At 42.6% G+C, this 26,624-nt stretch overlaps 1 protein-coding gene and 1 long non-coding RNA gene across 2 annotated transcripts in view; one reads left to right on the top strand and one right to left on the bottom strand.

Moving 5' to 3' along the window:
* COBL (cordon-bleu WH2 repeat protein) overlaps positions 1–26,624 on the bottom strand; it is a 163,777-nt gene that overhangs the window by 119,044 nt on the left and 18,109 nt on the right. The gene's annotated exons all lie outside the window — the stretch shown is intronic.
* LOC123035288 lies at positions 8,581–26,089 on the top strand. The gene is made up of 4 exons (XR_006416912.1): positions 8,581–9,146; positions 9,192–9,193; positions 24,394–24,405; positions 25,975–26,089. It is a non-coding gene; the product is annotated as an uncharacterized LOC123035288 (long non-coding RNA).

Below are 26,624 nucleotides of genomic sequence, written 5' to 3'. Positions count from 1 at the left end.
TTTCTATATTTCCTGAACAATGGTGTAAAAAGTGACCAGTAAACCATGTTTATTTATAACGAAATAGGGTAATATTTACATTAGAAACATAGAAACAGAGCGAGTCAGAAGGGGTCTCCCGGGCCATCTAGTCTGACCTCCGGCACCAGCTGGCTCTGCTCATGACATGCCCACCATGTGGACGTCCAGCCTATCCTTGAACACACGCACTGATGGGGCCTCAACGACCTCTCGTGGAAGCCCATTCCACACCCTCGGGGTCCTGACTGTCAGAAAGTGCTTCCTGGCATCCAAATGGAACCTTGGCTCCCTGAGCTTTGCTCCATTGGAGCGCGTCCTGCCTACTTTTGCAGGGGAGAACAGGTCTCTACCCATCTCCATGTGACATCCCCTCACATACCTGTATGTCACCGACATATCCCCTCTGAGTCTCCTCTTCTCCAGGCTGAAGAGACCCAGTTCCCTCCGTCTCGCCTCATACCCCATCCCCTGCAAACCGCCCACCAACCTTGCGCCCTATGCTGCACTGACTCCAACCTGGCTATATCCTTTCTGTAATGAGAGGCCCAAAACTGAACACAATACTCCAGTTGCGGGTGCACCAGAGTCGTGTAGAATGGTAGTAATACCTCTCTTGACCCAGAAGCCACACTTCTGGCTATGCAACTAAGGGTGGTGTTCGCCCTCTTGACCACCGCATCACACTGCTGACTCATGTTCAGTCTGCAGTCAACCAGTACTCCGAGGTCTCTTTCACAAGTGCTGCTCTGCAGCCACTTGTCACCCAACCTGTACTTATGACAGCTATTCTTATGCCCCAAGTGCAAGACCTTGCACTTATCCACACTGAACGCCATCCTGTTGTCTCCTGCCCACTTCCATAGTCTGTCCAGATCCTTTTGGATCTGGAGTACCTGCTCCTCCATTGTGGCCACTGCCCCAGTTTTAGTGTCGTCTGTGAATTTGATCAGCAGACTGTTCACCCCTTCTTCCATGTCGTTAATGAAAAGATTAAACAGGATCGGCCCCTGGAAAGAGCCCTGGGGGACCCCGCTTGTCACTGGCCGCCATCCCAACGGTTCCCCACTAATGGTAACCTTCTGCTTTCAGTCAGTCAAACACACCCTAATCCACCAGAGAGTGCTTTGGTCTATCCCAAAACTCCCCAGTTTCTCCACAAGGATATCATGGGGCACTTTGTCAAAGGCCTTGCTGAAATCCAGGTACACCACATCCAGTGCATCCCCTCCATCTAGCCATCTCGAAACCTTGTCATAGAATTCCACAAGGTTTGTCTGGCAGGACCTGTTTTTGCGGAAGCCATGTTGTGTGGCTGTCAGCCTCCCTTCCCTAGCTCTCTCTCTATTATGAGCCTTTCCATTGTTTTTCCTACAATGGACGTAAGGCTAACCGGTCTATAATTCCCCATGTCCTTTCTACTACCCTTTTTGAAAATTGGGACCACTGATGCCACCCTCCAGTCCTCTGGAACTTCACCTGTTCTCCACAAGGTCTCAAAAATGGAGGCCAGCAGGTGTGAGAGAACCCCTGCCAACTCTCTAAGTACTCTCGGGTGTAACCCGTCAGGGCCTGGCGCCTTTGTAATGTCCAGTGTCCTGAGGAGCCCCTCGACTTCAAGGGGGGTGACTCTAATCTGTGCCCCTAAGTCCCCGGCCTCATCTAATCTCCTATGCGGATATCCCCCGTCCTGCTCTGGGGAAAATACATTGTTTCAATCTTACAAGCAAGCTTTGCATTTATTTGACTCACTGCATCTATTTTGCATGCTTTTTTCTTCTATGAAAGAAATTTATTTAAATTTTTCCCATATAGGGTCTTTCTTATGATCAGCACCCATGAGAGTTTGAGGATAATGACACAAGCCTATGCATGTCTTCCCAGAACTAAGCCCCATTGAGTTATGTATAAGAAAGAGAACTTAACATCCCACTTGAAGCAGAATCCTACCCAAAGTCTGCTATTTTGAAACCTTTAGCAGCACAAGGTTTTTCTTCTGAGAGTTTTCATCTCCAAGCTTTCTGTAAGTTCCTACATGTTCTATTACACAACACAAGATGACATTGTGGCACAGAGTAGAACTGAGTATTTACACAAACTTTCTGTAGCAAATAATGGCAGCATCCAGGAAAAAAAGCCCTAAATTTTCCTTGCCCATGAGAAGATGACAAATTTGTGTAACAGATGCACAAGCTCCTATAAGCAAGGGTTCATGAATGCATATGTCTCATGTAGAGAAGCCCAGAGAGAAATGCAAAATATTAAAAATAAGCAAATGAAAAAGAAGAGCTTAAACAGTAAGCTGGCACCTCCTCTTAACTTTATATCCTTTTCACACTGGAAGTAATTAGTACATCCCATCAAGTGCCAATTGACACCCTATGCCACCCACCCACTTTTATAGGGTTTGCTCTCCTACAAGACAAAGCAGCCTGCTCTTTTTCTTCTCCAAGATTCCCTGTGACAAACCAACCAGCAAACATAATTGTCAGAAAAACTCACCAAAAAAATTGCATCATGTATGCAAAGGTCCAGTGAATAGATGTGACTCATTTGTTTTTGTTTTTTGTTTTGGCTTTGCTAGTGCGGCTCTTCAACCCTTTGAAAAATGAAGGCGCACTATAGTAAGGAAAAAGCAACTGCAGATGCTCTACAAATTCCACATGAGGTTACTGATAAGCAAAGTTTCAAGTTGCTTCTTTTTCCCATCACCATCCACATAAACTCTCTGAGCATTACCCTGGAATACATCTTTCCTTTCCCTACCTTCCCCAGGAAGTGAATTTAGTTCCACATACAGCAGGATACTATGTCTTTTAATTCAGCCATCAGAAGAAAGTGCAGTTCATAAACAAGCAAGCCCTAGCATTTCCATCATGGATGTGCCCTGTTCTCTTTCCAAGCTGGTTGGTCAGAAGTGTGCAAGAGTTTGCCTTACTGTTGGGACATGCTATTGCATTTCATAGATTAATACTCCTGCATACCCCTGACCAACGAGAAGGAAGAGGCAGTGTATGGAGTGGAAACCAGCAGAAGTCCTACTGAAGTGTTTGTCCCTGATGTGTCATGCCCTGCTGCCATTTTGTTCTTGTTCATCAGTAGGTACAGGAAAAGCCTTCCTACTAGATTATAGCAGCAATGGTACGGGAAAAGATAGTTGTATTTGTTTTGGGATTGGTGGACAGAGATCGGTGATGGGTAAGAATAATGACTTGCACTGTACACTCTGCACAGCCAGACAGGATCAATCAGGTCTCTTGCATTTTGTGTTCTGATTACCTGTCCCTCCTATATATTTTGAGCCATTAGTAAAAATGCCAAATTCCTACCACTCTCCCAACTTGTTCATGTTCCTCTCACATTCTTATCAGGCTTCCAGGATCCCCACTGCTCAACACTGGGAGATCTTGTTTTATTGCTGTTGCAGTGTCTGAAAACAGGGCATCATGTACATTCAAAGCTGCTTCATAATTTGAACAAAGCAGGAAGGAATCAGAGTAAAGTTCTGCCACTCAGCTTGTTTCAAACTGTTAATGAACCAAAAATGCATTGCCAATGAGGTAATGAAGTGTCCAGCTTACAGACAGTAACAGTGTTGTTGCTCGGACATCATAATGATTAGATGCCTCAGCTGCTATTATAAAAAAATTCCACAATACAATTTGAATGTTTAACATGATTTGGGTTTCTTGCATTAAGCATCTAAATGAGGCTAGCTTTCAATTCATACTGTTTTTCTTAATCTCTTGAAATATATGTGATGGAAGAAGCCGCCACCTTAATGAACATTAAAAATGAATACAAGTCTCCACATATTTTCATGGGTGTATCACTGTAAGCCAGGGGTTCTTACACTTTTTCAATAGGGGGCCAGTTGAAAGGTGCTGACAATGGGCCACCAAGGCAGTGCAGGCAGGGGCACAGGGCGGTGTGGGGGGCACATGCGCATGCGCACCTTTTCTCTGAGCAAGTCCAAAACGATCTCGGCACAAGCAACCCGGCGCCTCACTGCGCACATGCATGCACACACGGCCAGTCCAAAACCTCTATGGCGGGTCAGATAAATGGACATGGTGGGCCGAATCCAGCCCACGGGCCATAGTTTGAGGACCCATGGTGTAAGCTATTCCAATGGATAAAGCTACTTGACATTTATCAAATTTTTAATGAATTAATAGAGGATGTCATGGTGTGTGTATATAATTGCTACTTAGTTATTATCTTACTGAAGTTGTACTAAATTCATAATATTTCTAACAAGGAGTATGGAAGTTCTTCAATTTCAAAAGCCAGTATTTCAAATACCATTTGTTGCCTGTTGTTTCCCACCTCAATGGCCTGGATTGAATCAGTTTACCTTCACAATTGTCTGATCAATGCCCTTGCCAGTTTGACAGTTTTAGCTGTCAAAAAGTAACAAATTGACAAGGTGAGACTGCATATAAGATAAATTGTGAGCCACTGACAATTGTCAGTTGCCTACCTGCCAGTTGCAAAGCACTGCCAGAAGGGGAAAAAGCAACAGAGTGTGTGCAACAAGAGTGAGCACACACATAAGAGAGAGCACGCGCACAATGAAATCCTTTCAATTTGTAGTACTGAACTAAATTACCCAATTATACAAAGAGCACTACTGTAGAAGAGAGAAAGTAATGAAAAAAGAAGGGTTTGCTCATATTCTCCAAAAGGAAAAAAATCTCCTCTACTATTGAGTGCAAAGGCAAGAGCACTCCCTTTTGATAATGTACAATGAGCGCTGGGATAGGCTCCCTGCCAAAACACTTTTGCCTAGCTCTAGCAAGTTCCAAGTAGTGATCCATACAGGCAAAGAGCTTCTATTTTGGGACTGCACAGAAACCCAAAAGAAGAACCAGAGAGAGTTGCTCCTGAACCGAAGAGTTTATCATACATCCAGACTATAATCTATAAAACTCAGAACACCACAAAAGGAAAATGGTTATTTTACATGAAGCATTCTCCTATGGCCTTTCATTAAGAATTATGTTAAGCAATCATCTAAGTGAAAAAAAAAGAGACAGTGATACTTTGATGATCAATGGGTGCCTTTATTACAAGCTGTATCTCACAAAAATTATAAGGAATTTTGGGCAATTGTCTCAAGCATCTTGGTCATAGAGGTATATGTTCCCATGGTGATTTATCTGGATAAAAATCAGCTGCAACTAAATTACAGCAAATCCAAAGTAATGGTCTTTGCCAAAACATGAAAAAAAATTCCTAGAAATTTAAGGGAAAACACTGATTGATTGATTGATTGATTGGCATTTTTCTATATGCCACACAGCTCTCTAGACAGTTTACATAATAAAAAACAACATAAAACTCCATAAATAAAACAATTAAAACTGCTGTACCAATAAATAATAAAAATAAGGTAACATCACCCTCATTGCAAGAATACCAAGTAATAGTTTAACAACAGATTGGAAAAATCTTAAAACGTCAGAATTAAGAATAGTAAAATTTACTTTGAAATACCAAATAAAATCAAATTCCAACTAAAATAATCAACAATTAAAATGCTCCTTGCATAAAAATGTCTTGGTCTGGTGCCAGAATGTGTATAAGGGCAGTGCTTGGCAAGGATCTCTGAGAAGGCCCTACACTGTAGAACAAGTTAAGCAATTCAAATAACTAGAAATTAATTTTCATTATAAGAACTCCTGGGTCTATCATCAGACAGGTGTATTCAATGTGGCCAGCTTTCACTTCAGAAAGAATAGCTATGTGCAGGCTGCACTTCAAGTTTCAGGGCAAAAATAATACCCCAAGTATCATATGGTGTCCCTGTTTGGCTAAATGCATTGAATTGTTTAATTGAATGGATACAATCCTCGTTCCTGCAGAAAATCTTGGGATTGCCAGGGTGTGTCCCCTATTCATTACTGTGCTTGGAGACTGGACAATTCCAACTAGAGACAACAGCCTGACTGAACTCCATTAGGTTTTGGTTACACTTATAAAGCAGATTGTGACACATCATCTTAGGTCAGACTCCATACTTCCAATAGGGATTTCCTCACTTGTCAAGAAATTTAAGCTGTGGGGTATAGACCCTGATCAATTAGGGCTTTTAAGTCAAAAGCAAGCTTTCCAGGTAATTAAAAGGAGAATCATGGATATAGAATTCCAGGAGTTGAGTGCTGCCCATAATAAGTGTTTCCCTCCTGCACCTACATATTTTGATCAAAATAGGACCAAAGGACACATTTTTGCCATTCTTAAAGGGCCACAAGAGCACAAGGCATATTCTTTGGCAAGACACAATGCCATGCTGTCTGTCCTAATGTCGGGTAGATTTAAGGGGATGCCATATCTTAAAAGGCACTCCCAAAGTGGATGAGCCTTGGAAACAGTATCCCACATGCTTTTGCACTGCTCACTTTTTGAGGAATTGCACGCCAGGTTTCTAGGTTCGATCTTGATCAATATGAGAGCTCGGTCAAACCAGAAAAAGATTTGATTTGTCCTATCCACAGAGTCAGTTAGCATAATGGACAGAACACTATGCAGTTCTTTTTCTGTTGGAGATTAAGAGTTGGTTTAGTGCCCATTAGCAAAGCTGAGTTTGAGGAATCTCTGCAGGACTCTGTGGATTTATGTAATTTGTATTGTTATGCCAATAAAGGGACCTACTACCTACTCATTTAGATTTGTTTCAGGTCAGTTGAGCAACATTTTAATTATTTTTAGCTGTAGTTAACATGCAAATACCGCCTCAAGCAGGTTATAGTTCGTTACTGGTTTTTCAGCGCCAGGTAAAGACCTTTTTATTTAAACATCATTTCAATTGTTAAAACATATGATCTGGCCTGGGCAACTTCTTCTTCCTTCTCTTTCTCCTCCTATATTTTTATTTTATACTGATAATTTTAATTTTGTATTTGTAAATCAATGTATTTTTTGTATTGTTATATTTAATGGTAATTTATTATGTACTATTGTATTTCAATGTATTTTATCATGTTGTAAGCCGCCCCGAGGTTTCGGCAAGGGGCGGCATAGAAATGCTATAATAATAATAATAATAATATAGTTGCACAGTCTATCTTGTGATATTATTCTCAAGACAGTTCAACATACAGCAGTCAATTAATCCTGGCAGAATTCTACCATGAAAATAAGACAAATAAGTGTCTATTATTTGGTGTTTCCAATGTTTGTGTATCCTGTTATCAAGAAGCAAATGTAAGGGTGCAGCTTTGTCATGCAGCCAGGTTGATAAAGCTGAGGGCAAGTATATAAGCATCCACAGAGCTTATTAAAACTTATTCCAGGCTAGCCACTGAGGTCATTTGCTTCTGCTTATTTTTGGTTTCTTATTTTTTTTTTTAAACTTTATTAACTACCCAGATATACATTAAAAACTGTGGATTATGCAGTTGGCTTCCTCAACTGATTCCCTTTTGAAGGAAGGCAAAATGTTTTTTTTTAATTCTACAAAGCCTGTAGCTTAAGTTGTTGAGTGTTACTGCTTATTTATTTCTGTGTTATTTAATGTTTTAATTGTTGTGTTCATTTATTGATTCAATTTATACATTCCCTTTTCCTTGATGACCCTGCAGAGCATGATCCTCCTCCTCTCCATTTTATGCTCACAACAACCATATGAGGTAGGTTAAGTTGAGGTTCAGTGACAAGTAAGTTTCATGGTTGAGTGGGGACGTGAACTTGGGTTCCCCCATCTAACACTCTAACCAGTTATCCACACAACTCTCTACAGAAACTGCTTTGGAAACAGTTGCATAGAAAAACAGTATATAAGAACTTCATTCATGTAGGAGATAAGAAAAGCAAAACTAGAGGTAGCAGGCGAACCCTACTCATGTATATAAGAAGACACAGCAGGGAAACTAGACTACCAGCATGGAAAGACTAAAATATATCAGTGAAAGAAGTATCAGAGTACACTGAGCAAATTAGACAGCATTTCCTACAAATAACATGCTATAAATAGAAATGGATGTGCAAACAGTAGTACATTCAACTTTTTCCTTGACAGGACCAAAAATAAAATAAACCTAAAGGGATTGAACCCTGATAGTGTTGCTTTCTGAGCTGTATGAAGGAGACCAAGTTCCAATGTTGCATCAATCAAAAGGTTCTCTCACACCCGCTGGCCTCCATGTTTGAGGCCTCATGGAGAACAGGTGAAGTTCCAGAGGATGGGAGGGTGGCGTCAGTGGTCCCAATTTTCAACATGGGGAATTACAGACCAGTTAGCCTCATGTCCACTGTAGGAAAAACAATGGAAAGGCTCATAATACAGAGAGATCTAGTGATGCTAGATAGGGAAGGGAGGCTGGCAGCCACACAACACGGCTTCCGCAATAACAGGTCCTGCCAGACAAACCTTGTGGAATTCTATGACAAGGTTTCGAGATGGCTGGATGGAGGGGATGCAGTGGATGTGGTTTACCTTCATTTCAGCAAAGCCTTTGACAAAGTGCCCCATGATATCCTGGTTGAGAAACTGAGGAGTTTTGAGATAGACCAATGCACTGTCCAATGGATTAGGGCTTGGTTGACTGACCGAAAGCAGAAGGTAACCATTAGTGGGGATTCATCAGGATGGTGGCCAGTGACAAGCGGGGTCCCCCAGGGCTCTGTCCTGGGGTCCATCCTGTTTAATCTTTTCATAAATGACATGGAAGAAGGTGGTGAACAGTCTGATCAAATTCACAGGCGATACTAAAACTGGGGCAGTGGCCACAATGGAGGAGCAGGTACTCCAGATCCAAAAGGATCTAGACAGACTATGGAAGTGGGCAGGAGACAACAGGATGGAGTTCAATGTGGATAAATGCAAGGTCCTGGGGCATAGGAATGGGTGTCTTAAGTACAGGTTAGGGGACAAGTGGCTAGAGAGCAGCATTTGTGAAAGGGATCTCGGGGTGCTGGTTGACTGCAGGCTAAACATGAGTCAGCAGTGTGATGTGGTGGTCAAGAGGGTGAACGCCACCCTTGGTTGCATGGCCAGAAGCATGGCTTCTAGATCGAGAGAGGTAGCACTCCCATTCTATACGACTCTGGTGTACCCGTAACTGGAATACTGTGTTCAGTTCTGGGCTCCACATTACAGGAAGGATATAGCCAGGTTAGAGTCAGTGCAGCATAGGGCCACAAAGTTGGTGGCCAGTTTGCAGGGAAAGCCGTATGAGGCGAGACTGAGGGAACTGCACCTTTTCAGCCTGGAGGAGACTCAGAGGGGTTCAGGTATGTGAGGGTTTTCTCAGAAGTATGCAAGAATTACAGCTGCAAACTAGAAAACAAAATTCCAAGGGCAATACATGACAACTGTACACATCATCTAAGATTATTTAAGAAGAGTAGGATGTGAACGCAAATAACAAGAACCTACTTTGTTCTCCTTCTGTTGTCTTTGGCCGGCTCCTGTAGTTCCTGATCCCTTCTTCCTTTCTTCCTCCTCCCACTTGTTCCCTTGTCTCTCCACTTCTCCCCTCTGTGCGCATTACTCAAGTTGTTCTTGCTCTTGCTCTCCCACTCCCTACATTAATCTCCTCGTGTTGACAGCCAGGGTTTAAATATCCCCCAGCTGGTAGCTATGACCCGCTTGCCTATTTGTACTGCTCTTGAAGCAGAAACTATCAAAGACAGCCTATGAATACCCAGAATTTGATGCTAATCTCATATGCAGCCACAACAGTCAACAGACAAGGCAAGTTGGCTCCAGCACCAATATAGGGATAAAGGAAACAACCACCCCCACTGGCTGCTGACACTGTCCTTCAGCTTGAACACCTAGCATAGTTTGGTAGTTGCCATGAAAGTAATGAGATTCCACCAAAAGATCTCAATGGACATTATCAACATTGCCTTAACACTATTAGGAAACATTTTTGAAAGCAGACCTAAGTATAATTTTGTTATGCCTTTGCTAGTCCTCCCAGTCAAGAATTAATAATCTAACATCCAAAACAAGTGGACAGAAAAACCAGCCACCCACAGAAGTATTATTAAACTAACCTAGTCTGGAAAAGAAGTTAAACAAGTATGTGTCCATACAGTGCCTAAATATAATACCTACTACTAAAATAAAAGAATAAAATCCTCCCAAGCCCTTGAGACATCGGGGATTAAGTGCATATTTAGTATTTATATCTACTTCTATTCATACATGGCTGAAATACCATAGAAACTATCTATGGATACATCCAGACAGAGCAGGGGTGTTTTGTGGGAAGAACATCAGCATGTTGATATACGACATTATCTGGAAACTGAGCTATGAGAAACTTGAGTATCTTCACCATTCTATTATACTGCAGCAACAGTTCATGGTTGTGTGATGGAATATACAACAAAGTAGTGTAAAAACCCCGGGGGGGTGGGATGGGAAAGAGTACATGTTAATCCTGTAAGGAATTCCGACTCAAAAGCCTGGGTAAAAGCTTCATATAGAGCAGCCCTCAATTTCCAAGTTCTATTATTGGAGGGTGCTGGACTACCTATCCATCTCTGCATCTCAGTTTTATCTTTCTGAAGTTGTAGTTAATATTGACACTATGGGATATGTGCTCAAACAAGCAGACATTTTTGAAGGAAGCTTCATTAATTTAATATATTGCCTCAGCAGTGATCTTATGCATATGAGAAAGATATTTCTGACACTTTCTGATTCAATATTATCAACCAGGTACCCTAAATGGAGAGATATCGAAATAACTGTTTGGAGACAAAGGTACTATGCAAAAGTAGAGCAAAGCTTCATGCAGTTTTCCACATGAGTCAACACAATTTCTGGCCCCACTGAAGCCTTCTTGAGACTGTGGAATAATGGATATGGAAAAGGATACTTTTCCTTTCCAAGTAAATGCCTTAACTGCTCAAGAACTAAGATCCAGAGAAGTCTACCATAAATTCAGGGAAGCTAATTTGGACCAGTGTCTTTCAAACTGCAACTCACCAATTTCTATAGCATATGAAACTGAGAGGAGTTTCAAAATAGTTTGCCATATCATGTAACTCTCTGTCTGAAGTGGAAGCAAAAAAAATCCCACAGTGTTCACATATGCCCTTGAGTAATCTACAATAGTTCTTTGAACCACCACTATTAGTTTAGTGATAATATTTTGATCCAAGGATTATATTCAAAATAATCAACAGAAATTAAAAACTTACTGCTACATAGTTTGAATCGATGCCTGTATAGGTAGTTCCTGAAAAACTCCAAGAAGGTAGAATAGAGATGAGAGGGTTTTACCCTTTAAAACAGCCTAAAACTATTCTTAAATAAAACAATAAATATAATACTATCATAGTCAAGATTCCTAATGCAAAATAACTCGCATGTTTTGTCTGCTTAGCACAAATCAGCACAAGGAATTTGCCTATCATTCATAGTTCAGCGTAAAACATTTTAAAGTTAGGGAAAATACTGTGTCTCATGGCTTACAGTGGTCCCTTTTTCAGTTTGAAATCTTTGTTGCATTAAAAATGGTGAAGCCACCAGATTTTAAATCAAATTATCTGTTTTTTAAAGGCTATGTTTCAAAGCTGAGAAGATCTTGCAGTAAAACATGGAACTGCAAGAGACCTACTGTAGCTGCTCTTTTACAGCTGAAACCTAGTCTTTATAGTTACAAGTAAACCTTTGTGTGCAAGAAAAGACCACTGTCTCCATTACTACTGCTCATACAATAACCCTTCCACAGTATCCAATTTTGGAGTAAGAAAGAAGCAGAAGCATTAATTTACCACTAAGCAAATGGGATTACAGATTATGGTACAAGTCCTTCTTAATGCTCTAAGAGACACCAGTGATCTAAGAAAGGCTTTTAATTTTCTGCTTTGCTGTTAGTATTTGTACTTAAACTGTGACTGCTGTCTCAGAAAGAAATCACATGTTGGGTAAACTTATTTGCATTCATTATTAGAAAACATGTGATCTTATTTCTATGCCATGGAAAATGTGCACCAATCAAATCAATGTAATACAGTTTTACAACAGGTCATAAATGTACATACATAAGTAGCAAGATGTGTAAAAAAAACCCTACAGCTTTACCAGAAATGTATTATCATCCCATCTTTCTCTAAACCATACAAGCAAATATTTGGCACCTCACTAGAGCCCCCAATATCTAGCAATCAATTTTTGGTTTGTCAGCCATTTTGCAGGGGGAGAATGAAGTGCAGGTAGGCACTGTGAACCCCAAATGGCTTGTGATCATGATATGGAGGGGAGCAAGCCAGTGTCAGGCACCCCTAAATACCGCTTTACCAATTGTAAATTATACAATATTTTCTCTTTCTCTTATACAATATTGAACTGCCTGATGTCTTGTTCTGAACTTGGACCATTGCCCACGCTGCCAGCCTCTAGTTAGAGCCCAGCATCACACCAGCACCCTAGTCCCAGTGTTCTGCCTGCCTGTCAGTCACCTATGTCCCAGCCCTTACATACTGGGCCAAAAGAAAGTACTATAGCATTCTCTTTGCCAACTATTGTGCCCTTGGAACTGAATTGTGTAATCAGGGATCAAAAAAATAAGACATTTAGGTTGCCAAAATTTCAGATTTTAGTTTTATGTCAAGAGATGACAGCAACCACCAGCTGATAATCCACAGAACAAGCTTTTGCTTTAAAAATGGTCTATGCTTTAAAGCAGTGGTTTTCAACCTTTTTACAGCTGGGGACCGAAAAAATGGGAAATTTTTGTGGGGACCACAGAGGCAGAAATAAAAAGCATGATCTAAATAATACAGCAGGAGATTTCCTGCCGGTTCGAGCAAAAAAGTCCTGATGAGGAGCTGCAGAGGGGAGGCATATAAGAGCAGCAACTCAAGCTCAGCCTGTTCTTGCTGCTGCCGTCACCAGAACAACTGAGCTCAAGCTACGATCACAGCAGGAACATCTGAAAGATGGCTGCGCCACTTGCCTTGTCAGGTGGTGCAAGACCAGAACCAGGCAGGTTGGGGCCACTTCCATGGCGTGCTGAGGGGGTGCTGGTAGCATCTGCAGAGCTGAAATGTACGGGCAGCAACTTGCACTCAGCCAGCTCTTCCAGCTCACTTGACACTGCTGCTGTCACCAGGGGTGGGATCTTAGCAGGTGGTGGGAAAGAGCTCTGGTGTCACATAAAACAGAATCGCTGTCACAGTTTTGGGTATCACTGGGAAAAAAATCCATCTCTCTGTTATTTTATTTATTTATTTATTTATTTATTTATTTTATTTTATTTTATTTATTTAAACAACTTATATGCCGCCTCATCGCATGAGCCTCGGGGCGGCTTACAATCAAGTTACAGAGCTATTACATTGTTACTTGTATTTTCTACCACATATTTGTGTGAAAAGTTTTTCAGCCCTGTCACTGATAAAAACCAGAAAAACAGAATGGATGTCAGTGAAGTGCTTCTTTCAGAAACAACACTGCAGGCACAGCAGATTTCACAGTAGCCTTATTTGAGTTAAATATTGCTCTCTAAAAATTTCAGTTGTATTTGATTACATATAATTTCAATATTTTATTCTTTTTTAGCATTTTTACTGCTCAGTTTCTCGTTAGAGAATTTTCATTTTTGGTACTATATTTAACAACTAATACACAAAATACTGTATTATATATATAATGCTTTTTATTTCTGCCTCAGTGGTCCTCCACAAAAATTTCCCATTTTGTCGGTCCCCATCTGTAAAAAGGCTGAAAACCACTGCTTTAGAGTACTTTGTTCTAGGAATCTGTCAGTCATGTGGAATTTTGGGGCAAGATGGAAATTCCATAAATAAATGATGTGGCAGACCATGTACGTGCCAGACCTGGAAGTATCTTCTTCAGTAAAAGTCTTGTGAAAAAATTATACTAGCTTGCATATCTGTGCACCATTTTCAGGATCACTCCTATTATGGTAGAATCCAAGAACTGCTGTCCAAAGATGGAAGAGGCTACAGATGGTGCCTCTGTCTTGATTTGGAGAATTCCTCATAACTCACTCTATAGTAGGATTTCTGAACCGTATGTGTAGCCCTTTGCACAAGGCTGGAAGGGCTGATATGAGGAGGAAAGAAAAGAAGCACCAGTTTCCAACAGTCCAGTTGAGCATATGTCAGTCTGGATCCAATTCAGATGTGCATTACTGAAACATTTTATATAAATGCTAGGGAACAAATGTGTTAAACCAACATTGTTTTCTATGTCCTTTTTGTTTTTTATTTATCTAATATCCATAGTCTAAAAACAAGTGATCCTCACACATTAGGGAGTATAATTGGAACAAATTATGCAAATCAAACACCACAACACCTTCTATTAACATGAAGGATCTTGTTGCAATTTTTTTCCACAGCAAACACAGACAAGATCACTGGGGCTCTTGTAGAAGAATACTCAAGTTCCATTTTATCAACTCCTAATGAAGAATTCTTTGAAACCCCTAAATACTTATACACAGATGGTCCAATAAGGAACCTTTTGTCTGACTCCTCTGAGACCAAAAAGCTGAAGAGGGAAACAAGTACAGAGCTTCATGAATGCCACTGGTGATGTTCATGGGTACCATGTTGGGTCCACCAGCCTAAGAAGTGAAAATCTGCAGTGATTAGGATCCTATTTTACCTTATCAAAGTTCTTCTACATCATTTAACTGTTTTATAGACTGCCAAAACAGCAAGCTCTTCTACATAGAGAAAGCACGTCTGAGTCCAAATAAGAACAACTATATAGAAATCAGTACGGCAGGAGCTTTGTTAGAAATTGAGTCTTCATTCTTTTTCTACTAAGTGTGACTTGAATTTCTAAGTCACAGAAATGATCTCTGATGTAAAGTCTTAGGAGTGTGCACTTCTATTTTGATATTTAAGACTGAAGGCTGCAAACCAAAATATAAACATTTGTTCCCCCATGGGTTATCCAATACTTGCAGCACCACCCATGTCCTGAAGGAGAGATCCGAAATAACTATTGCATTCATGTAACATTTTTAACTATAATTTTAGATACTGCTAGGGAAGGAGGAAGATATTTGAAGAGTATGTCTTATCTGAAAGGGAGTATGGCAGTTTTCTAGTATCCACACACCTCAAAAATGAGAGCTGCACTTATTTGCAACTCAAATCAGTCACCCAGCAATTCCAATGGAAAACAATGTTTGATAACCAGTCCAAAACTCAACAACATGAACTTTCCATGAAGTTTTTTGGCCTTTATACATTGTACATGCATCTTTAACTCATCCCATATTATATTGTAACTTTAGTGCCTCTACACACATTCTGTAATGAATAGTCCTATGCATTTATTCTTTTACAACATTGTCACAAACTACCTCACCTAAAACGTAGCCAAGTATCAGCTTCCTGCCTTTTCCTTTTCCTTTTCCTTTTCCTTTTCCTTTTCTCTTTCTTTCTTTCTTTCTTTCTTTCTTTCTTTCTTTCTTAAAAAAAAGAAAAGAAAAATGCCTGAAACAGAAGTCCCATGGGAATAGCTGGGCAGAGTGATTTGTAACCCTAAACACAGGCCCTGAAAAAAGGCACAAAGCAAAAAAATCAATTAAGAGTATCTTGGTTTCATTTAAATAAGATTCTAAAATACAATTCCAGCAAACAGGATGAACATCTGCTGAGGGAATGCTGATTAAATATAAGTAGGCTAAACTATATGCAGAGAAAAATCAATAGGTCTGCAATTGTAATGCAGATTTTTTCCGCTTGCATACTGAAAGGAAGAATTAAAACATAAATCACCCATGCTTTATGATAACTAAAAGCTTTTCTTATGCTGATTGCAACCCTGTGAGATAAAATTCCAGCCAGAACAAAGGTTTTTTGCATTTAGTATTTTTATAGCTTCAGACACTTTCTCCTGGAGTTCTGAAGTACCCCAGCAACGGTGTTTTAGTGGGGGCAATTTGTTTTTTGGAGAGGGAATAAGGATTAACAACAGCATGACATTCAGAATTAAACAGCTAAAGTTTATGTATCAGTACAGTATTTGTTCATTCAGAAAAATTGCAAATATTTACCAGAAATTTGACAGTAACACCAGCGATATCAGCTGGAAACCACCAAGAGGCTTCTCGAAACTATTTGAATCCATCATCCAGGGGCAGACCATCTTAATATGTCCCTATCCCGGATGTGGGGAAAACTTGCTGTTAGTCTAAAACTCAACTGGCAGTGGTCTGGTCATGACAAAGGGACTTATTAAAAGTTTTCCACCTTCAGATCGTTATCGCCGTGGCCAGCTGAGGAAAAAAAAATCCAGAGTATGCCCTAATACATGCAGTGATCCAATGACATGTTGGGACATTCCCATGTTTGTCATGGAATTCATTAAATCCTGAGCTACCCCAGACAGGGTGCCCTTTGCATGGACATTAAAATTCCCAATGATGAGCATCCTGGAGGGATCTCAATATCCCAACTGAGACACCCTCAGGTAGGGTGACTGTTGGGTCACTGAGTGGACAGTACGCCAACAGAATTTCCAATCTGTTCTGCTGGCCCAGCACAAGATACAAACACTTTAGACTAGGAGTCAGATGGAGAGAAGGAAGGAGTTTCCTAAAGATCATGGCAACCTGCCCTTCGGTCTTCCCTGACTCTGTACCAAATACCCTTGTGAGCACAGTTAGCAGCAGTGCTCACAAAGCTACCTGATATACCATCAAGGCCAATGATGAAATTACCAATTAGAGGCTCCACTGGTTACAGGAACCCAGAGCTACCACAGACTAGTTTTTAAAAAAAAACAGATTCAGATGGAGAGCCCTGTCAACAGCACTTTTTCTTGGGGTTTCTACTAAGATTCAGAAAATGTGCATTCACCAGAGATTTTTTGGCAGCTGCTCCCCAGTACTGAGGCTCACTTCTTGCCTACCCTCCTTGGATTCAAAATTTGCCTGAGAGGCCTCACAAGTCAAATTGTCGTCCTGCTGGCACTGGAACTCAGTGGGCGGTTTGGCAGCTATATAGAAGGTAAGTTGATATCTCTGGGTAAAACACAGCAATAAAGTGGTTCTACAGGAAAACAGGCGATTCTGACCTTGGGATTACTAAACAGATACCCAAGTGGAACAGAGAATCCTACTGGGGAAGAGTCAGAAGAACAATAAAAGCCACAGGGTATTATTAAAGCAGACAGACACATTAATGCAAGGGATGCCTGTGCAGAAAGAATTAGCAACTATTGCCTGAACTCCAAGGCAGTTATAAGGTTCTGATTTTGTTTTGATTTTGAAAACACTTGGGGGTTCAGAGGCTCATCTCAAGATGGATCTGAACAAAAAGACCAGTAGTTTGGTTTTGTCAGATAACAGAAACTGAGGGTGGTTTCTTGTCCCGATTAACTTACATCTGGCGAACTATGCAGATGCATATTGCTATATTCGCAACAAAGCATACATCAAATGTGTGTGCATGATCCAGTTGACCTGTTTTGGACATGAAGACACCTGTGGTTCAGGCCACTATCCTGCAAACACCATTAATTAGCCATTTCAAAGGTACCCTTGCAGTTCAGCTGGCTGGGAGGTGGCAGGCAGTCAGCCATTTCCATGTTTTATAGTGACAGGGAACAACTCCCTGTCACTATAAAATGTTGGTCCTGGGGGTTGGTCCTGGGGGACTTCAATCTCCATGCCGTTGGTCCTGGGGGACTTCAATCTCCATGCCGAGGCTAGTCTGACCAGGGCGGCTCAGGACTTCATGGCCTCCATGACGGCCATGGGGCTGTCTCAACATGTCACCGGCCCGACCCATGAACGTGGACACACTCTGGACCTGGTTTTCTCGACGGGGCAGGAAGAGGGTGGTCTGAGGGTGGCAAATTTATGCTTGACTCCCCTGTCATGGTCAGATCACTTCCTGGTGAGGTTTGTGCTCGAGAGTGACCTCTCCCTCTGTAAGGGTGTGGACCCGATTGTGTGGGTCCGCCCCCGGAGCTGGATGGATCCAGAAGGATTCCTGAAGGCTCTGGGGGAGTTTCCGGCTGACAAGACGGGTGCTCCTGTCGAGGCTCTGGTCGAACTGTGGAATGGGGAGATGACCAGGGCTGTAGACACGATCGCTCCTAAGCGCCCTCTCCCACCGGGCAGAGCCCGCTCTTCCCCTTGGTATACTCCTGAACTGAGGGCGATGAAGCAGGTTGGGAGATGGCTAGAGCGTAGGTGGAGGAAATCACGGGATGAATCTGACCGAACACACTTAAGAGCCCACTATTGGGCCTATGCTGTGGCGGTGAGGGCGGCGAAAAAGAGATTTTTTTCCGCTTCCATTGCCTCCTCACAATGCCGTCCAGCGGAGCTCTTTCGAGTGGTGCAAGGCCTGGTCCATCCAGGTCCGAAAGAAGATCTGATTCCACCCTCAAAGGCCCGCTGTGACGACTTTGCCAGGCATTTCAGGGAGAAAATCGCTCAGATTCGTCACGAGCTGGATTCCACTATTGAGTCAGAGGTCTTAAGGGAGACACCGATGCTACCGTCTGGTCCAGAATTATTGGATGAATTTCAGTTACTGCGGCCCGATGATGTGGACAAGGTGCTTGGACGAGTACGTCCCACCACTTGCCTTTTGGACCCTTGCTCGTCTTGGTTAATAAAGGATTCCAAGCACGGGATTGGAACCTGGATCTTGGAAGTGGTTAACGCTTCTCTGAGGGAGGGTCGGGAGGCGGTAGTCCGACCGGTCCTGAAGAAGGCGTCACTGGATCCAGAGATGGCCACTAATTATAGACCAGTGGCCAACATCCCGTTTCTGGGCAAGGTGTCAGAGCGAGTGGTGGCGGGACAACTCCAAGCACTCTTGGATGAAACTGATTATCTGGACCCATTTCAGTCCGGCTTCAGACCCGGGTACGGTACTGAATCTGCCCTGGTCACCCTGTACGATGACCTGTGCAGGGAGAAGGACAGGGAGAGTGCGTCCCTGTTGGTTCTCCTGGACCTCTCGGCGGCTTTCGATACCATCGACCATGGTATCCTTCTGAATAGGCTTGCGGGATTGGGGGTCGGAGGCACTGCTTTGCAGTGGTTCCACTCCTATCTCAATGGCCGATTCCAGAAGGTGGTGCTGGGGGACTATGGCTCTGCACCATGGCAGCTATGCCATGGAGTACCGCAGGGTTCCATTTTGTCCCCCTTGCTGTTTAACATCTACATGAAACCGCTGGGAGAGGTCATCAGGAGGTGTGGGCTGCGGAATCACCAGTACGCTGATGATACCCAGCTCTACCTCTCGTTTTCCACCAATCCAGGTGAGGCAGTGGCTGTGCTGAACCGGTGCCTGGCCGAGGTAATGGGCTGGATGAGGGCCAATAAACTGAAGCTCAATCCAGACAAGACGGAGGTCCTGTTGGTAGGCGGTTCCGGCTTCGGAGAAGGTGAATTGAACCTTGTCCTGAACGGGGTTGCACTCCCTCCTAGGGATAAGGTCCGCAGCTTGGGAGTGCTCCTCGACCCGGAGCTTTCTCTCGAAGCTCAGGTAACAGCAGCGGCGAGGAGCGCTTTCCTCCAGCTTCGGCTGGTTCATCAGCTGCGCCCCTATCTGGAGTACGACAGCCTCGCAACAGTGACTCATGCACTCGTGACTTCCCATCTGTAACGCGCTCTACGTGGGGCTGCCCTTGAAGACGGTCCGGATACTTCAATTGGTTCAAAATAGAGCTGCCAGGCTGCTGACGGGAACTGGACGTTATGCTCACATGACTCCAGTTCTCCGTCAGCTTCACTGGCTTCCCATTGAAGTCCGGGCCCAATTCAAGGTGTTGGTGATGACCTATAAAGCCCTAAACGGCTTGGGTCCTGGTTACCTGAAGGAGCGCTTATGTCCATATATGCCCAGCCGCCCCTTGAGATCAGCAGGAGAGGCCCTCCTCCGGGAGCCCTCAGTGAAGGAAATTATGAGGGTGGCTACTCGGAGGAGGGCTTTCTCAGCGGTGGCGCCTAAGTTATGGAATGCGCTCCCCAGAGAGGTCCGCCTGGCGCCGTCGTTATTTGTTTTTCGGCGCCAGGCGAAGACCTTTTTATTTATGCAGCATTTTAAATGTTAATATTATTGAATTTTATTCGGCCAGGGCGGCTTATTTTATTTTACTGTATATATTTTAATTGTCATTGTTTTAATGTATTTTGTATTCGATGTTGCAAGCCGCCCCGAGGCCTTGGCAAGGGGCGGCATAGAAATGTTTTAATAAATAAATAAATAAATAAATAAAATCAGGAAGGAAGCAGGTATGCAAACTAAGACAGACCAAAGCTTTACTAATGTTATACCTGGCTATTTTTCAGGCTGTGTCTCTCAGAACCAAAATGGTTTCTTCAGCCATGGTGTCATGGTAATGCCAGTTAGACAGTGGTACCTTGGGTCACGAACGCCATGGCTCACGAACGCCTTGGGTCACAAACAAAAATTTCATGAAAATTTTGACTAGGGTCACGAACTCCGCTTTGGGTGGTGACCAAGATCGCAGCCATCTCCCCCCGCCCCCGAGAAGGGAGATGGCCACGATCGCGTCGTGTTCGTGTAGGGAACACATGCGTGATCACAGCTGTACTGTGCAGCGCCTGTCTTTCCTTCAGGAGCGCACCTGTGATCACGTACGTCTTCCCTGCACAAATACATCTGCGCTGGCCATCTCCCCACTCGGGGGGGTGGGGAGATGGTCACAATCGTGCTGGTTGGGTGGGGGAGATGGCCGAGATTGCACCCGTCTTTCCTGCAGGAATGCGCCCATGCCAGGGTTTCTTTGAGAAGCACCACCTCAACATAAATGTAACTAACAGAGTGTTGAATCTGATGAACAATAGCTTGGTCTCTCATTTCCAGAGGGTTATGTAGCACAGGAAAAAAACAAGTGACTATAGACAGAATTTTCACCCAAATTGACCCTGCAGCTAAGAGACAAAGAGAGGAAACCCCTGAAAGAGATCTCCTCAGTGTCCTTATGGAGGGGGACTCTCCCTCAAAACAATAATCTCCCCCCCCCACCTAGGTTAGTGTTCTCCACTGTACTGTACAGTACTTTGTTACTTTGTTGTTCTTTGTCACTTTGTTTCAAAATTTCTGATTTAAAAAAAAAAATAGTTACATAATGGATTAACCCTTATTTACATTGAACCTTATGGGGAAATTTGTCTTGGCTCGCGACCAAAAACTGGCTCACAACCACATTCAAAGGGGCCAGAACGAATTAACCTTATTTACATTGAATCTTATGGGGAAATTTGACTTGGGCCACAACCAATTTGGGTCACAACAAGAGTTGTGGGATGGATTAAGTTCATGAACCAAGGTACCACTGTACTGTGTACGATACACACATCAGAGAGCCAACATGTTTGAAGCCCCCCTGAATAGAGTTCACTAGAGCTCATCCTCTAGCGTACATAAAATTGAAGTTTCAGTAGTGTACTAGTGTACTATAAAGCATGATAACCAATAAGGACAATGTCAGTTTTCCATATAAATAACAGAAAAAAACAAAACAAAAAATAACCATAGGAGCCAAGCATGGAGCTACAGTTCCAATATCACCATCAACTTGGTTAGTTTGTTTTTCATTGCCAGTACAAAGAGGCACATCTAGTTACTTCATGATCAAATGAGGGGTTGCACTCACACTTAGCTCACACCCAGCACAGCCAGATAGCAAGTGCATACTGCAATCTCTCAAGGACCTCAAGAAGTCACATACATCCAGAGAGGATAATTTAACAGCAGACATGCATGGGCTTGCTATTAACCATGGGTTCTCAAACTACAGCCTGCGGGCCGCATCCAGCCCGCCATGCCCATTTATCTGGCCCGCCATAGAGATTTTGGACTCACCGCATGTGCATGCATGCGCATGCACATGGCAAGGTGGTGGCTTGCTCATGTGGAGATTGTTTTAGACTCACTCAGAGAAAAAGACCTCCACACGTGCCCCGGCCCGTGCCTCCCGCCCACACCACCTTGGCGGCCTGCACCCATCGCCGGCACCTTTCAACTGGCCCCCTGTTGAAAAAGTTTGAGGACCCCTGATTTAAGGGATGCCCCTATGGCCCCTAGTCACTTTTGGGAGGGGAGCATAAGATACTTCAGATTCTCAGTTTCAAGGTCAAAGACAACAATCTGAACCTAGAGCTGGGAAATGGAGCTCTGCATCCCCTTCCCTTGACTTGCAAGCAGCACAGAAAGGACCCCACCAGCTGCTCTTCCAACTTGAGAAAATAACCTTGGAGAAGGGTTAAAGGGGAGATTCCAGGGGTAGGGAAGAGAGTAAATCAGGGAGCCAACAACTCCAAGCCTCTTCTCTCCCTCTGAGATGCCATCATTGCAGAACAGGGAGATTAGAAAGGAAATTATTGCCTCTCTTGCCCCTGCCACTGGTGAACATGAGTCTCCAAGTTCGGAGCTCACATTCATCTTGGTCAGATTGTGTCCTCCGAAGCTAATTTAGCCTCTGCTGTTCTTCTCATATTACCAGTAAGTTGTCCACATCTAGCATCAAAACACTGCACTCCTTCAAGGCCGTTCTTAATGAATGTGCTGTTATATTTAGAACCAGAAAATTTTCTTCCCTGAAAAGCTGTAAGTATATAATCTGAATTCATCAACAGTCAAATAAATATTAATCTTTTCTTCACCTGGTAAATTCAAAATGACTTATGACAAAAGGAGAGGAAAAAATGATTTATTTCTTCAACATGTCTCTTGGAAATACACATACAAATGTATGGCTAAACGGTGCTAATTTAAAGAAAATATACTCGATCTAGTGATATTCAGGTGTTCTAAGTGACTCACTTTCTTGTTAGACTTAATTTCAGTGAAAAGAAACAAGAATGTGGTATTGTAAACATGAAGCCAATAACTTCCTATATAAGTTTACATACTGATAAAACAAAATTAGGAAGGGAATGAAAATCCCTTTTCACTGATTTATGTGGCAGAACTCAAGCATGCTTTCATGCATAATGTATCATCCTCAAAATCAAATCTGCATGCAAAAGGATGCTGTGTAAGTTAAGAACAAGCAACTAGTGACCAATACTGTATGTCAATGCATACATCTATTAAAAAGATGATCAGGTCCATAGCTACCTATCTCGTATTTTGGGTTGAGTGATAGAATTAGCTGTTCTCCAGTCTTTGGGTGAAGTGTTCTGTCAAAGCAGGCAGCAACATGTGCAGGTCAGTGTTGTGGGCATCTACAGATGCTTTAAGTTTCCTTTAAGTTTCTCCAAACAGTATTTTCTTGTGTCATATTACTATGTTTTAGATCATGGGTCCTCACATTATGGTCCATAGGCCGGATACAGCCCACCATGCTGAGTTATCTGGCCTACCTCAGAACTTTTGGACTCACGTGGAGAAAACGATCTCTGAGAGAGTCCAAAAGCTCTGAGGCAGCACAGGTGTACTCGGTGGGGAGATAGCTGTGATCACAGTCACGCTCATGCAGGGAAGACAGGCGCAATCGTGGTTGTGCTCAAGGGGAGAGATGGCCACGATTGCATCCGCCTGCATGAGCACAACTGCAATCGCGTCCGTCTCCCCCCCCCCCCCCGTACGATCGCAGACATTGTAGCTATGTCCCTTGAATATGGACATGCTCTTCCCCACCTCACCTTGGGCTTCTGCTGAAGCCCAAGCAAGCGGAGCAAACATTTTTTAATTAATTTCTAAATTTCTTTTAATTTTAACTAATTTTTAAATTTCTTTTAATTTTAACTAATTTTTAAATTTCTTTTAATTTTAACTAATTTTTAAAGTGCGGTGTGCATAGGAATTCATTCGTATTTTTTTCAAACTATAGTCCAGCCCCTGAACAGTCTGAGGGACAGTGAACTGGCCCCGTTTAAAAAGTCTGAGGATCCCTGTTTTAGATGTTAGACTTCGGGAGAAATGATATGTCTCAATTCCCCAAAAGCATACCAACTATGAGATCACCATGCATCTCAACAAAAATCCCACATAATGTAGGAGTTCACCAGATAACATTCAATTCCTTTAGTAATAAGCTCTAGACCAAATAATACATATATTTGCAACTGAAGAAGTGTTTGGTAAAACACACAAGAGTAAAAGTTGATACTACAGAAACAGAAAGATTCTGTTAAAAGTTATAAACTATGGCTCCAGTTCACACATGTCCAGCTTCTTTTTGAACCAGGTTAAATCTCCCATAATATTTTGTATCATTCTCTTTTCCAAAAGTACTATAAGGTTAGCATATCCGATGTGGTACCTACATACCTCCCTTGATGCCTGCTGTGCTTTCTGCCACTCCTACTTTTACTATTTTTAAAATGTTAAAATAATTAAATATTGGGGAGGCCAATGTGCTGCAAATCAAAGTGCTGACCTCCAGCACTACCATTACCAAGAATGGAGCACAGGCATTCTTAGAAAGTGGCAGGTGTCTGCAGCCCAGAGTTTTGTTCTGAAGCATACCCAGCTGCCAAGGAAAAAAGAAAATGCCGTATCTTATGAGGCTAGGGGATGCTCTACCTGTGCTCTATGTGTATGTGTTGCTTGAGTTTAAGGGGAGGCGCATGTATGTATGTTACTTGGTTTTGTTTTGTATAATTTGTCTGTGGGGGTATTCTCCTTGGTGCTTGCCAGTTTTCTCCCAGATGTGTCCATGTGTCTGTTTTTCCAGGACTACCTAGGGGTATTTTACTTGGAGGAATATGTTTGTTTTGCCCATCTGTTTTGCCTGACTGCTCTCTCAGCATCACCTTTTTGTCTTCTATGAAATGGATATTCTGTGGCATTTTATAGGAAAAAACACGAGACTTTTTGCACTCACATCCCATCTCTGTCTCATTCTCAGTTTCTTGGCTGAATTACTTGTCTGTGTTGTGCGCACATACAGGGAAAAGTGGCCAGAAGGGTCTGTTGATAGATTTAATGGAAATCAGAGTTCAAACAGTGAAGAGAAAGCAATTTTGGAATGACAGCAGATGACATTATCAGATCAAGGTCAAGGAATGTCTGCAGTTCAATCACCGTTGCCTCAGCTGGGTGGGGGGGGCAACCAACCATCTCATGGCAATGGAGAGAGAGCCCATTGAGGGGTGGAGCCGGGGATGGAAGATGATGACGAGAGCCGATCTGGTCCTGGAAGGAGGGTTCCAGTCTGCTTAGGGTGTGGGCCAAGAGCTGAATAGTCTGTCAGATGTAGAGGCTCCACCCCTGAGAATGTGTTGTTGGTTGTTAAGAGGTAACACAGGTAGGAGATTCAGACGGGAGGAATGCCAGTGCCCCACCACAGGCGGAAGATTTTTTTTTAATATATTTTATTAACATTTTAAACTAACACTAAAAACATCAAACATGGCAAACGTTGGATTTACTAGGTCAACCTCCTACTACATATTTTTTTAACATTCTAAAGTCAAATTTCAAATCAATTTATAATAGCTTAAAAAACATCTCTAAATTTACGCCAGGTCCCGTTTCTCCAGCCAACTACAGAAAGAGTCCCAAGTTCGATAGAAATCAGTATCCTCTTTCTCCTTCAATGATAAAGTCAATCTATCCATTTCTGCACAGTCCAAGATCTTTCTTACAATCAATCCATCAGTGGGCAGCTCCTCACTTTTCCAATATTGAGCAAATGCAATCCTCGCCATTGCGATCACAGGCGGAAGATTAAGGGGACAACTCAGAGAGGGTTCAACACTTTACACTAGGTGAACTCAAAGATGTTTCACAATAAGCTTGGGAGTACTCCTTGACTCTGAGCTATCCCTGGAATTCCAAGTGGCATCTGTGGCAAGGAGTGCTTTCATAGAAACAAAGAAACAGAGTGAGTCAGAAGGGACCCCCGGCTCCAGCCAGCTCCGCTCATGACATGCTCATCATCCTTGAGCCTATCCTTGAACCGATGGGGCCTCAACCACCTCCCATGGAAGCCCATTCAATACCCTCGGGGTCCTAACTATCAGGAAATTCTTCCTAGTATCTAAATTGAACCTTGGAAAGCGAGCCCGGGTTGGTTTTGATCTGATAAATGCACACATTCCCGCAGGTCAGCGCTCATTGGCATGTATTAGCTCTAGAATTACCACAGTTATCCAAGTAACAGTTGGAGCAACCAGAGGAACCATAACTGATTTAATGACCCATTCGCAGTTTCACTGTCACGACCATGTGTACTTAGACATGCATGGCTTAATCTTTGAGACAAGTATATGCTTCGGCTTAGGCTGGTACATCAGCTGCACTCTTACCTGGACAGACAGGTCCTAGCAAAGATAACTCATGCACTGGTAAACTCCAGGTTGGACTACCACCACATGCTCTATGTGGGGTTGCCCTTGAAGATGATCCAGAAATTGCAATTAGTTCAAAATAGTCCTATATAAGTTACACTGGCTACCAATTGAAGCCTGGGCCCAATTACCTAAGGTTACCAGTTTAGGACCTGGTTATCTAAGGCAGTGGTTTTCAACCTTTTTACAGCTGGGGACTGGCAAAAATAGGAAAATTATTTCAGGGACCGCTGAGGCAGAAATAAAAAGCATTATATACATAATATAGTATTTTGTGTGTTAGTTTTTAAATATAGTACCAAAAAATGAAAATTCTCTGAGATAACCAGAAACTGAGCAGTAAAAATGCTAGTAAAATAC

Source organism: Varanus komodoensis, unplaced genomic scaffold, assembly GCF_004798865.1.
Source record: "Varanus komodoensis strain SLA01 unplaced genomic scaffold, ASM479886v1 scaffold10, whole genome shotgun sequence".
Taxonomy (NCBI): domain Eukaryota; kingdom Metazoa; phylum Chordata; class Lepidosauria; order Squamata; family Varanidae; genus Varanus; species Varanus komodoensis.
This window is presented reverse-complemented; position numbering and strand designations above follow the sequence as displayed.